Consider the following 15,293-nt stretch of genomic DNA (forward strand, 5'->3'; position numbering starts at 1 on the left):
ATTGACTTAACAACCCCCGTCGGGTGGTGTGCTACTCCTATAGCGCTATAATTGTTAAGCGAGGGTATAACATAGTAATGGCATAAAGCATGTATTATCTAGCATAACAAGTAGCATGTATATCGGATTGAGTTTACAAAGTAAGTTTAAGTGTGTGTAAGTGTAATTGTTGTATGGTAACATGTTACAACCCAAAAGTGGTTTAAAAATGTAAATGGGTCGAGTGTACTCACATAATTGCTAAGTCTTTCGATTATCCAAATGTTGACGAGTGTACGAGATGGGAAGAATGGAACACCGAGGTCTCGGGATTATGAGTGGTTGTGATTGCGACTCCTTGTAAAATAACGCACGAGTAAAGATTGGAACAATTCAAGAGAACAAACGAAAGTGTTTAACCAAGATATTTAAAATATCACGAACTTATTATTATTTAATAGTTAAATAAATTAATTTATTTAGATAATTTATCTAAATATTAACTTTTAATATTATAAAAGGGATTATAATGAATTGCTTATTATTCTTGGAGTTTATTATAAAAATAAAAAAAAATAAAAATAAAATATTTATTTTATAAATTTAAAGTTTATAAAGATTCTTACAAGAAAAGAATTTTAGATAAAAACTCGATTAATTAATAATGGATTTAGGGATTAAAATGGTTTTAAAAGAACTTTTAAAAGAATAAAATTTATAAAGGTTTTATTTTGAAACTAAAGGAAAAGAAATGGATTTTAAAAAAAAATTAAAATCTCAAAAGGTGGTCAAAATAAGTATACATTTATAATTATTGTTATAAAGATTATTTGAACTTTGATAAGTGACGATTTTAGAACATAAATGGGTATCGTGTTATAGATTTTTACGAAAACGGGCAAAGTTTCCTCTGTTTTTTACGATCTCGACAACTAAAGTTGTCGATTTATATGTTCAAAATTCAATAAACAATAACCAAACAATATAAATATATATATACACGCTTTTATTATGTTTACAAATCATGTAGAACTTGGTTCCGCGACTTAAAACGTTTAAAAAAATACGAAACAAAGCAATTAACATACGCGTTATTATACCAGAAAATTGTCCGAGTGACCCGTGTTGAGTGTTTGACCGGATTTGACTGAGTTTGACCGGGTTTGACCCGAACAGAAAGCTAAAACAATACACGAATCAAGACCCGAAACAGGACCGAGCATGTTGACTGTCTTGACCGAACTCAAAACAAGCCTGAATCACGACCTGAGCTCCAAAACTGAAGTGAACCGAAACGAACCTGAAACGACAAAATCAATGGGACTCAAATCGAAATTTATACTAAACAAACACCCGAACTAGAACTGAGTTTAAAAGCCGAAATGAAAACAAACCTAACTATTGTCGGCTGGAACCTGAACCCGAAACCAAAACTGAAACAATCCGGTGTCAAATCAGACTCGACCTGAACTGCTGGAATCGGACTGAACTGATAAACATGACCCGGCGAACCAGGCTTGCGCTGAATTAAAACGAGTCGGCCATAGCCGACGCCGTCGGCGGTGCGGCTTCCTGAGTTGCCGGAAAACCGGCCTTCGCCATTTGTCGCCTGAATCACCACTCAACTCCCATCTGGCCGTCTGTAATGCGGCTGTTGTCGTTGTTTGTCGTGTGCCGCCACCCAAGATGGTGGCTGGCCGTTCATCTAAAGCGAGGGAGAGAAGAGCGAGAGTAGGAGAGAGAGATGGAGGCTTGTCTGGTTTGTTGGGTGTGGCTCACCGGAAAGGCGGCACCGGAAAGGGTAGCCGGAACCCTAATCCAGTGACCGGATTCTAGAGAGAGGAGAGAGCAGAGAAAAACATGGGTGGGGGCTAGGGTTTTCTAGAAATGAAAAAGGTGAGGTTAAGAGGTTTAAATAGTTAGGTTAAGTTATTTTATATAAAGAGAAAAAAAACTAACTTAACAATAAAACTAACTAGGTTACTTGTATTATCTTGAAACTTAACGAGACTAACAAGATAAAGAAAAATAATAAGAATGAAACTTTTACATTTGTAAATTTAGTTAATTTAATTAATTAACTAATGAGTAACCATTTCTATAACGATCTAAATTATGGGTAACGATTGTTCAACGGTTGTTTGTTTCACGAAGCTTTCGAATTTCGAGGTTAGGACCCAAAACTCAAAACGGGTCGGATTTAGATATTTGTTTTTTTACAGATGTTACATTAAGGCTCTCAACCAACCAACTCAACCACATGTATGCATGCTACCATGTTTGTGTATGTATAATGTACTAGTAGGAACCCCGCAAGATGCAATGAATTGATCAATTTTACTACAATAATAAATTTTAAGGTTTAAAGATGAAAAAGCTAAGATGAAGGTGTCGATTATTAGGAGGTTAATCAACCACTACATTGAAGGGAATGAGATCGGTCTTTAGATTAGAATGAAAGAGAATTAAATTTCAAACTTTCACTTTATAACCAATATATCGTATTGTCTTAATATATCGTATCTTACTATCTCGTGTATTAAATTTCAAGCTTTCCCTTTATAACCCAATATATCGTATTGTCTTAATATCTCGCGTCTTAATATCGTCTTCATATCACGTTGAAGATACTTTTTTATCCCAAAGAGTTGTATAATAATAATAATAATAATAATAATAATAATAATAATAATAATAATAATAATAATAATAATAATAATAATAATAGTAGTAGATATATTGTACCGTCTTCATATCGAGTGGAAATTACCTTTTTATCACAAAGAGTTGTATAATAATATTAACTAGTATTTAGGACGCGTGCTTTATGGCAGACCGTTAAACCAAACAAAAAGTAAACGTGTAGGTATGTGCTAGTCAGTTGTATCAATTGCATCAAGAAATTTATGGAATGATGATGGAATATTTTTTTGTGGATGGAGGTATGGAAAGAGAAGCAGCACTGGGAGAGGGGCTTGAGTAGAGATATTCAAGTGAAGTATATCCCTCTTGATTTGGTTCCCTTGTGCTTACAAGACTCTCCTTTTGTGAGGATGATTGAGGAGTTTGGATAGGTGGAGATGTTTGCTTCTGTTGTGAGGAAGTACCAACAGATGTTGGCTGCATATGTGTTACAACAGGTACCTCTAGCATCTCAACCCCCAGAGATACCTTCTTTTTGGTTTTTCTTTCGGTTTTCGGGATAGGAATGGAAGTGGTTTTTGTGGAAATGTCTGGTGTATGTTCCACAGTGTTGGGTTGTGCACTATGGTCACCAGGAGCAGTGGGCTCAGCAACAGATGTTGTAACATCTATTGCTTGGTTTTGTAAAACGTTTTCATTTCCCATATTTTCTTGACTTTTAGTCATCATGCGGGTAAAAGTTTCATTTGAAAGACTGTTACTTTCAAGAGCTTCACCTTGTTCAAAGCTCTCTTGTCTTAAAACATTTTTCATGTAAAAGCTCAACAAACTTGGATATATAAGAAAAGGATTGTCAATGTCCCTCTTAATTGCTTTTATGTTTGCTACCAAATACATAAATAGTGTCTGGGATTGCTTTTGTAAGTCCAACACACTGTGGAGTGTAATTTCACATTTATCAGTGACCGACAAAAGGTAAGTCCTACAATTCATCATTTATGTGCATTGATATTAATCTAATATTTGTCACTCATCTAACTTGTCTGCTCCTATCCATGTAGGGTTTTATTCCAGCATTGAAAAGGGTTTTTCCCTTATGTAGAGCATAGGTGTTTTCTTAGACACATACATGAGAACATGAAGAAGCAATGGCCAGGAGATGTTTTTAAAAACATGTTAAGGGGAGCGGCTATGATGACAAGCATGCCTTACTTCTAACCCAAAATTACACCAATGGCTACTCCAAATCCCACCTGAATCATGGTTAACAGCTCATTTTACACCTAGGGCTCAATGTGACATATTGTTGAACAATATATGTGAGGTTTTTAATAGGAAAATAATTAGAGCTAGAGACAAGCCTGTAACCACATGTCTGGAGTTCATCAGGGAATACGTAATAAAAAGAATTGTTAATGTGAAAAAGCTTCAAGCAAGGTCAAATTGTCTATTAACACCATATGTTGAACATGTCCTCAAATATGCTAAAGAAAAAGCTTCAAGGATGAATGTCCTTATGGTTAATGCAACAAAATACCAGGTGAATGGTACAAGATCTCAATGTATGGTCAATGTGGAATTGAAGACATGCTCATGTAGAAAGTAAAATTTTTGACCGGGATTGCTTGTAAACATGTTCTTGTTGCAATTTGGGATATGTCGAGAAATGACATTAGGGCTGGAATTCTTAAAAACTGGGTGTCCAAAGTTTACTGGTAAGAAACATGGAAAAAACATACGACCATCACATTGACCCAATATGTGGTCTTGAAATGGGGACTCCCTCCCAGGGCCCAACTACATTAATTCCTCCAAAAGATTATAAGCAAGTATGAGATGATATGACTTTGTTTATAATGACAACACTTTAAATAAAGTTGTTTGAATTGAAATGTGTTTGGTTTTTGTAGGTTGGAAGACTCAAGAAAAAGAGAAGAAGTATGTTGATGAGGTCTAGAAAACTTTTGTAATAGCATGTAAAATGACCAAGAAAGGGCAAAGCATAAAATATACCAAATGTGGTAATAAAGGTCATAACCGTAGGAGCTGCAAAGGCCAAGGAGGTGTTGCACAACCTGCCTAACAACCCGTTTCACAAAATTCAACACAAGATGCATTACAATTTACTCAAGGCTGATGCTTATGTTGTTTAAGACATGTTTCTCTACTTTATTGGTTTGGTAAGGTTTAATTATGTTGTTTATAATGTTTGACTTCTGATAATCAAACTAGTTGCATTGGTCATGACACAACATTGGTCTGTATGGTGTGTGTTTTAAGACAATGTTGGATTGTATTGTTTGTTTTTAGGATAATGTTATATGGTGTGTTTTAAGACAATGGTTATGTTGTTTGGTTTTAACACAATTGTGTTGTCAAGATGTTTGACTTTTGCTTTGCTCTTAAACAGTTTGACTAAAGAAAGTCAAACAAGTAAAACTACCCATACAGTTAAACAGTTTGACTTTTGCTCTGTTCTTAAACAGTTTGACTAAAGAAAGTCGAACAACGAAAACTGCCCATTCAATTAAACAGTTAGGCTTTTACTTATTTCTTAAACAGTTTGACTAAAGAAAGTCAAACATAAAAATGGGTCAAAACAAATGAAACTCTAATATGGGTCACAATACAACAACAAAGGTACCAAAATTGCCCATAGGCTAACACATTACTTTTCATAATCCAACCATTACATAACACGTTTCATTATCCAACCATTACATAACACAGTTCTAAATAAAATCATCATGATATAGACAAATCAATTCCAATGACAATCATCGTTTGACCATTCAGGATCTAACTCATGCTCGCCATCGTACGGATCATGAAACCACCAGCTGTCACTATCATATTACGGCCTATCGTAGTCCCATGCCTCTTTTAACACCTCACTCTCAATTTCCAACTCCTGATCCTTTACATACTCCTTGTCCACATCTTCTTCAAACCTGGTGATTTCATCCCTGTAAAATAGTGCTAGCAACTCTTCTTTAGGCATATTCAGCTCCTTCACAAAATTATATTCAACCACTTCTTTGTCTTCCACCTTTTCCAACAATTCATTTGCACTTACAATCACACGCTTACAAGAACGCTATCAAATTAATCAACATATTAATCATATTATTCACTAGCATTATCAACATATTGGACACAATGAAACACACATGAACATAAATGGCATAGAATCAAACATCAAATCCATTACAAGCCTTTAAAAGGTTCATTATAGTACAAACAACAACCATATCAAACAATAATAACATACACGATAAACAACAACCAGCTAACTACTAAACCAACCTTCTAAAATGTGACTTGCTTAGCTTGGGATTTGAGCATTTCGTCTTTCTTGTTGATATTCCATAACAAAACAGGAACTACACTTTCACACCTGTCGCATATGGGATCATCGACCCGTCTTAGGAAACCACATTTCGTGAGTTGTTCAACACACATAATCGAAGTCTAATGACACACACATTGTCCACACACACACACAAATCATACTGATCACACACACAAATTAGTTCAGTTACAACCATAGAATTAAAGTAAAACGGAATAAACACTTACACAACATATGAATGGTCATTTATGGTTAGCTTTAGTCTGGGACAGTTTCATGGTTGTAACCCCGCCACACACTGGGCAAACACCTTTCGACCCATCATTAATCGGTGAGCTTTGTTTCAATTTTGAAGAGCATGAGTACTGTGACATTATTCTTGATGATCGATTTTGACCAGGGATAGATTTGCAGACATCATGAAATGGATTTAGGGTTCTAAATGTTGAATGTGAAAAGAACCAGGTGTTATAATGTAACACCCCAAAAAATAACTATATTTAACATTAATATTTACCTTGTGGTTGATGTTAGGTATACGAACACTATTATAAACTTAACTTGGTTAGTTGCATGTCAATAAACAATAGAACATTTGAAGAATTGCCCTTTTTTATAATGTATAAAACATGGAGGGCTGAAATGAACAATTTAGAAACTAATTTTAATAAAAAGAAAATATAAAACACAAAACATACACTGATGTGTGTGTTTTGGTCAACCAAGATCAGAGAAACAAAGGGGGAAACTTCTCAAGCCCTAAAATCACCAATTCTTCAAAATCAAAGGGAAATCGGGCTTAAAATCAGTGCATGAACTAAATTAGTGATCACCCAAGCTAGGATATCATAAGGTATGTTAAATTTTGATATTTGGTAATGTTATAAAATTTGATGAACATCACAAGTTGTAATTCAAGTATGAATTGTAGATGTTATGGCAGGATTCAAAATGTATACTGTAAGTCCCGAAACCGAGATCACAATGATATCGCATAACTCGTAAGGTGGCGGAATCACACAAACAAGTTGTAAAGAAATAAAGAAAAGTAGGATGATTGTATTCAAAAGCTTATTAATCTTGCATACAATGATGTCTAATACAAGATTCTCTCAAAATCACCAACCATGCACCTATCACATCACTTACTATTTATAGCAAGGGATTAGGGAGTGTGCTCCCTAACCCTAGGCCCATAATTACATCACTAAGCCCAAAACCCATACATAACCCATTACACCATCTAAACCATTTACTCTCTTATCCATAAACCTATAAAGGGCCCAACAATCTCCCCTAGGTTTACTGGATAAGATAATGCATCAGACACATGGATCACGAGGACCAGGAGGAGGATCAGCAAAGAGATAGTGCTTTAAGATGTTGGCAGCAGCACTTGTCCATGACTTGGCACATTCTTCATACTTCTCGCTGGTTTGAATATGATGGTTTGAGAGAACCAGAATGTCTTCCTCATGAAAACTCATTAGGTCATAGGAGTTTGGGATCCTGATAGATTGCTCTTCAGTGACAATCACAGCTTCTGCCATTGTTGGATCATAAGCCCAGAATTTGAATTTTTTCAGAATTCCCTTTTCAAATTTTCTAGTGAGTGGAATGACTTTCTCTTTGTCAGTGGGAGGCCAGATGATTGATTTCACAGTTCTTCTTGTGTAGGAGTCTCGAACACCAGGATTTCTTCTTACTATGGGCTCAGCAGTTTTCATTGTTGCGAAGTTAGTTCGAACTTCCTTCTCAAGCCGTGAGTGAAATACCCAGCCTGGGCCTCTCTTATTTAGATCTGGATCGTAATAAGGGGCTCGTAAAAGAGATTTTAGATCTGACTTAGTCCAGGACTCAAATTGGCTTTCCTTGGCATAGTATTCCCTGTGACCACTCTTTCTAGTAATCAACCACATTTCTTTGTCTGGCTCATACCTCCAACATGCCACATCTGATTTGTTTCCCACTTCATCGTAGTAGGAAGATCCCAATTCCATCACTAGCCTGTCAGGTATCTTTGACGGGTCCTTCAATTGAAAGTTTTCATCTAAAGGATTCATGTTCTGATTCTTCATCACCAGCAGTTGTTTCTTTCTTTGCTTTTCTTGCTCTTTCTCCTTATGTCTCTCTTCTCGTCTTTTCTTGGTTTTGCTACTCAGCTTCTTTGGTTTTGCAGCTAGATAAGCTTCTAATGCTGCTGCTCTTTCAGCTTCAGCTGCTGCATGAGCTGCGGCTCTTTGTTTTGGAGTCTGCTCTGATCTTCCGACATAGAACTGCTCATCTTCTTTATCAATAAATTCATTTCCAAACTTCTTTTCGAGTTTCGCTTTTAAACCGTAGACGGTTGACATCAACATCCCTACATCTCCTTGTAGTTGATCTATTGTAGAATCCCTGTTTATGAGCTGAGATTGCAGGGAGGAGATCTAGACTTCCGTTAAAGCAGCATCTTGTTGAAGAGAGACAATTTGAGCACTTTTCAGTTCATTGTCTTGTTCCAGTATCACCGCACGTCTTTTTAACCTTTTTACATACTCTTCTTCATCACTATCACTCTCAGAGACCTGTCTTTTCTCGCTTGCATATCGAAATGCAGCTTCATCATGCTCTGTTAGCTGCACTCCACTTGAGCTTCCTACTTCAAACTGAATTCCACCACTTGAACTTCCTGGCTGAGAGAGGGTGGCTTCAAAGTCGAAGTTGATGTCATACAAATCTGTGTCTACCAGGTCTATTTTCTTTGATGCATCAGTAGTTTGAGGATCAGATGGAGGGTCAACTGTATGAGTGGGCTCAGTTGAGGTCGAGGGCCCAGAAAGATTACTGTCAGGTGCAAGGTCGGTCTTTTGCTTCTTTGGGACTGATTCTTCAATCTCATGAATGACAGGAGCGGAAGTGGATGGAGGGTCTCCACTACCACCCTGTAAGCTTTGAATCAACGCTGCAAGATTTTCAGGTGTCATTGGCATAGGCTTTCGAACAGTATCCTCTACTTTCTCAGATGTCACTATCTCTGCTTCACTTTCGAAATCAGACTCTTCACTAGAGTTTGTGTCAGATTCAGTATCAACTATCAGAACCTCTTCTTCATCATCACCGACCTGTTGTGTTTGTTGCAATAATTGCACATCATGCTCTTCTGCTATTTGTGCATTCACTGGAGGCGGGACAGGAGCAATAGGAATGACAGGAGGAGCAACCGGTGCTCCTTGAACATTATCAGCAAATCTACCATGTTTCTCAAGAGCCCTTCAAAATTGTGATGCTTGGCACATTTGTTTCTACATGCATTCTCGAAGCATCCTGGCCCCATCGGCTTCAAGTTGATGCAGTTTGAGCCCTTGACCAATGATGGATATCTTTCGTCAAGAATCATTTGTATGAACCTTGGATACAACATAAATATCTTCTTCTTTGGATCTTCTAGCATCCTTTTCATGTTATCAAATATAAAAGCTGAAAAGTTGTAGTCCCATTCATTCACAAGTGCAACCACTGTGAAGTCTGTGTCTTGTTCAATTGATCCCATCCACCTTTGTTTTCAGCAATACATTGGAGGAAGAAATGAACCAATAACCTCCAGTAAGGTGGGAACAACTTCTTCAGAACAGTCGGATAACCCCCTTCATAGCCCATTCTTCTTAAAGCTGCTTGAACTCGGGCTTGATCATACAACGTAGGATGATCCGGCTGATCTCCTAGTCTTAACACTTCTCGAATAACGGCTTCTGATATAATAATCTTTGTCTTTTGTACAGTTGCTTCGATGTAGCCTTCACCTTGTCTCACGATCTTTGCTGTATTCCAGAAAGTGTTGATGCAATTGCTGCAGATCACAGGGTTCGTCCTTAAGGCGTGTGTGAGAGGACAGTTGTTTAGTCCCCTGATCAATGATCCAAACAATTCTGCTTGATCTGCTGGAGGATTTGATAGATAGCCTGCTTGATTATGGAATTCATTCACCTCCAGTTGATGTTGATTTCCTTCTTTCAACATCGCGCCTGCCATTTTCTGCACTTTACAAATAGACGTTAGATGATATTGAAGGCGTTACTTATATTTTGAGTTTACGATGAAATGACCAAGTCAATTTGTCGAAGAACTCAAATATAAGCAACCCTTTTGCAAGTGAACAGTCCAAAAAGGTTCAAACAACAGGTCAAACAGTCAAAGGGGTCAAATCAGGTTCAAACAGACAAATGGGTCACAAACAGGGGCTCATTTCGAATGGACCTTTCATCCGGAATGGGATTCCGTCCCAAGTCTTTATCCGTAATGAACCTCCTTAGTCCGGAATGATTCGGAATCATTCGGAATCATCCGTGATGATTGAATCCTTGTCCGGAATGGTCCGCAATCATCCGTAATGTCTGATGTTAATCCGGAATGATGTACCTGCTGTCCGTAATGAGTCCGGAATGAAGTTTTTGAGAGAGAATCTGATGAGTCCGTAATGAGTCAGTGATGGTCCGCAATATAAATGCGGATACTTGTCCTTTAGACATTAAATACTCCGAAATGGGGTTGGGCCAGGCCCATTTCGGATTGTTCGAAATGATAGGCCCATTCCGAATCAGTGGGCCATCCAGACTTTAAAATTTAATAAGCCTTTTCAAAAATAGCAAAATATCCCCCTTTTAAAATCAACGCAACACCCCTCTGAGCAAAAACATATTAAAATATTAAAATATTAAAAAGCTTATTATAATAATGGTGTGCACAATTTACCAACATATGGATTATATTGGGAAGACTGTCATGGGATCAAATCGTTCTCAAACTTGAATAAGGGATACTTTTCAGCACTTCGTTTACTTAGGCTGGTCCAAGCAATTGTTGATATGTTTGTCCTTTTAAATCCACCGCTCAAACTTCAACTTTGCTTTGTGATACGCTTTTAAGTATTTTTATACTGTGACATCTGTGTGTCCCATTCCAAGGCATACCCCCACGATCAAGGTAAGCACAACGGATCATCGTAGCAGGTGAGTATACTGAGATCATCCTTTTATTCCGATTTATTTATTTCACGCCAGACTTCCTGGTGAACAGGTCAGTACTTCCGTACAGCAGAGAGACCAAGGAAGATCTGACGAGGCCCCGTTTTTTTGTGTCAGACTTCCTGGTGAACAGGTCAGTACTTCCGTACAGCAGAGAGACCAAGGAAGATCTGACAAGGGCTTATTTAAGCAAGATGTCCTGACTGTGCCCAGGTCTGCATATAATCTGGATGCAACAGAGGGACAGCCCAGATGATACATCAGTATAAAGACCCGAAACTTCAGATGTTGGCTATCTATCAACGCAGGATTTAAGACCATGAAATCATACACCGTTGGTCTGTTACCCACGAGATGTCCAGTCCATTATGTTTGTATCACTTTTGCTTCTTTTGCTTTTCGAGCGGCAGACCTATCAACACATCGCAGTGGAGCCTAGCCTGTTTAACATTGAAACCTTACGTGTGTTAATCAAGTTCTTTAACACGAAAGCTTATTTCATTTCCCAGCACTTTTTCTCCCCCTAAATTTGTGCAAAAGTAGAATACTTTATGCTCAAATTTACCACACGGAAACACATAAAACCCTTAGTTAAGTTGTTGTTGTTGTTTTTTTTTTTGTTCAGTCGGTGAAGCGAATCATTTTCAGGAGATCTACAAGCACATTGAATCTAGAGGTGCTGACAGGTTTAGTAAACAGATCTGCTGTGTTAGCATCAGTATGGATCTGTTCAAGTTTAATAAGACCTCTGTCAAAGCAATCCCTTATGAAGTGAATTTTAATGTCAATGTGCTTGGTTTTGGAGTGAAAAACAGGGTTTTTAGTGATCTGGATGGCAGCATCATTGTCACAATAAATAGTAGTATCAAGGTAAGTCAAACCGTAATCTTCTAGTTGATGCTGCATCCACAGAACCTGGGAGCAGCATGCAGATGCTGCAACGTACTTGGCTTCCGCTATGGAAAGAGATACTGTCTGCTGCTTCTTTCATTGCCAAGAAATGAGTCGTTCTCCCAAGAACTGACATCCAGCTGATGTGGACTTTCTATCCCTGTCAGGTCCTCCAAAATTGCTATCTGAAAAGGCAAACAAATCAAAGTTCGAATCTCTGGGATACCAGAGTCCAAGTTTAGGGGCTCCCTTCAAATATCTAAAAATTCTCTTGACAGCAGTTAAGTGAACGAGTTTGGGGTTAGCCTGATAACGAGCACACTGACACACTGCATATAGAATGTCTGGTCGACTGGCAGTCAAATACATGAGTGACCCGATCATGGAGCGGTACAGTATCTGATTCACAGGACTACCTTCTGGATCCTCATTTAGCAGTGGCCTTTCTGCAATTAGGGATTCACTCGGCTTTGAGTCTGTCATGATGAACTTGGCAAGGACGTCAGTTACGTATTTACTCTGATGAATCAGTATGCCTTGACTGTTTTGACGGACTTGTAGACCCAGAAACATCGTCATCTCTCCTAAGGAACTCATTTCAAATTTCTTCTTCATTACTTCTTCAAATTCCTTGCAAAGGTCATCATTGGTCGACCCGAAGATGATGTCATCAACGTATATTTGCACAAGGATGATATCCTTGTTAACGCGCTTGATGAATAATGTCTGATCGATCTTTCCTCGGGTGTATCCATGAGCCAGCAAATGTTCTGTTAGAGTTGCGTACCAGGCACGAGGTGCTTGATGCAAACCATACAAGGCCTTGTCTAATTTGTAGGCATACCCTTCCTTTTCTTTATCGACAAAACCTGGTGGTTGAGCGACATAGATTTCTTCCTTGACCTTTCCATAAAGAAATGTCGTCTTAACGTCCATTTGATAGACAGTAAATCCCATAAAGGATGCGTATGCCAAGAATATACGAATTGCTTCCAGACGAGCAACAGGGGCGAACACTTCATCATAATCCAGGCCTTCAACTTGACTGAATCCTTGCACAACCAGTCTGGCCTTGTTTCTCACAATCACACCCGAATCATCTTGCTTGTTACGAAAAACCCATCTTGTGCCAAGAGCCTTTTTACCTTGGGGCAGCTACTCCAGTTTCCATACACCAAGCCTTTCAAACTGATTGAGCTCTTCATGCATTGCATCGACCCATCCAGGTTCCTGCAAGGCAACATTAATAGTTTTAGGCTCAATCTGTGATATGAAACACGAAAACAAGCATCTGTTGATGTCTCCAGATTTGCTGCGGGTTTGAACACCAGCTGATACTGATCCGATAACATTAGTGATTGGGTGACTTCTTTGAACACGTTGCGGAATTGCTGTTGCAGGAGCTTGCAGGTTGGTTTGCAAATTTGAAAAACTTCTGGAAGCTATTCCAGACGGCTTCCCCTCATTTGGTGCCGTGGGACGTATCACCTGTGTTTCCACAGTGCAGTCGGACGGAATTGAGTCTTGAAATATAGGAGCTTCCTGAATGTTTGATGGACTGACAGATCCCTCCAAGTTGTTGATTTGACCGTTTGAATTTTCTGTTGAGGGTGCAGGATGTGACGCCTGAGTGGATGATGAACTGCGTGCAATATCCTTGTCACGTCCCGATGGATTCACATCAAGATTTCTGATTAGATTGTGCAGCGGCACATTCTCATCTTCATCCTCAATGTGAGCAGGCATTTCTTCTATGAGATTTTCTGCAACAACAATTTCGTTAGACAAAATAGGAAACGATTTAAACAAGGAGGAATAGTCATATAGCCAGTCAGGGCCAATGCGAGCATCTTTTGGATTTTCTTCAAGCCAGTCCACATGATATGCTTCCACGACTTGCTTTTTGATCTTGTTGTACACACGATAGGAAGTATTCTTAGCATATCCAATGAAGTAGCATGGGTCTCCTCGAGCTTCAAACTTTCCTTTGGAATCAATGAGAAGGAGAACACATGGGCACCCAAAAGTGCGAAAATGTTGCACTGAGGGTTTTTGACCTTCAACTATTTCATATGGAGTTTTCATGTGACGCTTGTTTATCAAGGCATGCTTTTGAACATAGCAAGCTGTATTCACTGCTTCAGCCCAGAATATAAGTGGAAGACCTGAGTCTATTAGCATTGTTCGAGCAGCTTCGATGAGAGTACGATTGCGTCTTTCTGCAACCCCGTTTTGTTGAGGCGATCTTGCTGTGCTGAATTGACGGTCGATTCCCTTGAGGGCACAAAACTCGTTTAGCTCAGCATTCTTGAATTCTGTTCCATTATCACAGCGAATAATCTTCACACGTTCATTTGATTGATTCTCCATGAGTATTACAAATTTCTTTATTAAACCAGTTGCTTCACTTTTCTGCTCCAAGAAGAATACCCAAGTGAAACGAGAAAAATCATCTGTGATAACTAGACAGTAAGCCTTTCCTCCAATGCTGAGCACATTAACTGGACCAAATAAGTCCATATGCAGAAGTTCCAACACTTTCGAAGTCGTGTGAACCGGTTTGGACTTGTGAGGCCTGCGATGCTGCTTCCCTCTAGCACATGCTTCACATTTCTCTATTTGCATGAAATCCTTGATTGGCAAGTTCCTGACGAGACCTCCTTTTGCTAATCGATTCAGATTTTTCGTGTTCAGGTGACCCAATCGACGATGCCACAGCATAGCATCATGTTCAGCAATTTCTGAAAACAGACAAGTAACTTGATCAGTAGGGGCTTTGTTCATATCGATAACATAAGCATTTCCTCGTCGTTCAGCTTCTATCAAAAACCAGTCTTCAGGTATAAGGATTCCTGGCTTCAGAATGACACACCCACTCTTAGTGAACAGAACTTCCATTCCTTTGTCACACATCTGCGATACACTCAACAGACTATGTTTAAGCTCAGGGACATAGTTAACATCTGAAAAGGTGAGGACGCCATTCTTAACAGTGCCTTTCATTGTGATTCTTCCGGATTCACCTCCTGCAAAATTGACACATCCACCATCGAATATTTTGATGTCATTTAACTGGGATATGTCTCCCGTCATGTGTCTAGAACAACCACTATCGATAAACCAAAGTCTAAAGATAGCCCTCCATAGTCGTTCCGTTTCAGCGAGTGACTTTGGTTCCTCGGTCATGGCCATCAAGCATTGATGAACTTTCTCCACAGCTGCAGATTCAGACAGCTTCATAGATTCCACTTGAGCAACAGCATCCGCCCAGTTGAAACCATTCTGTTCTTGAGCAATCAAGGCCTTTCCTGCTCCAGAGTTACTCTGTCCGCTTGAGGTACCTGTTTCTGCAGGAGTAACGGGAACCATAGACCTCTCTTTGTTCCTTGCTGCAGCAGCCTGAGTAGCTTCATACCCTGTTATAG

This window comes from Helianthus annuus, chromosome 15 (genome assembly GCF_002127325.2).
Source record: "Helianthus annuus cultivar XRQ/B chromosome 15, HanXRQr2.0-SUNRISE, whole genome shotgun sequence".
Taxonomy (NCBI): domain Eukaryota; kingdom Viridiplantae; phylum Streptophyta; class Magnoliopsida; order Asterales; family Asteraceae; genus Helianthus; species Helianthus annuus.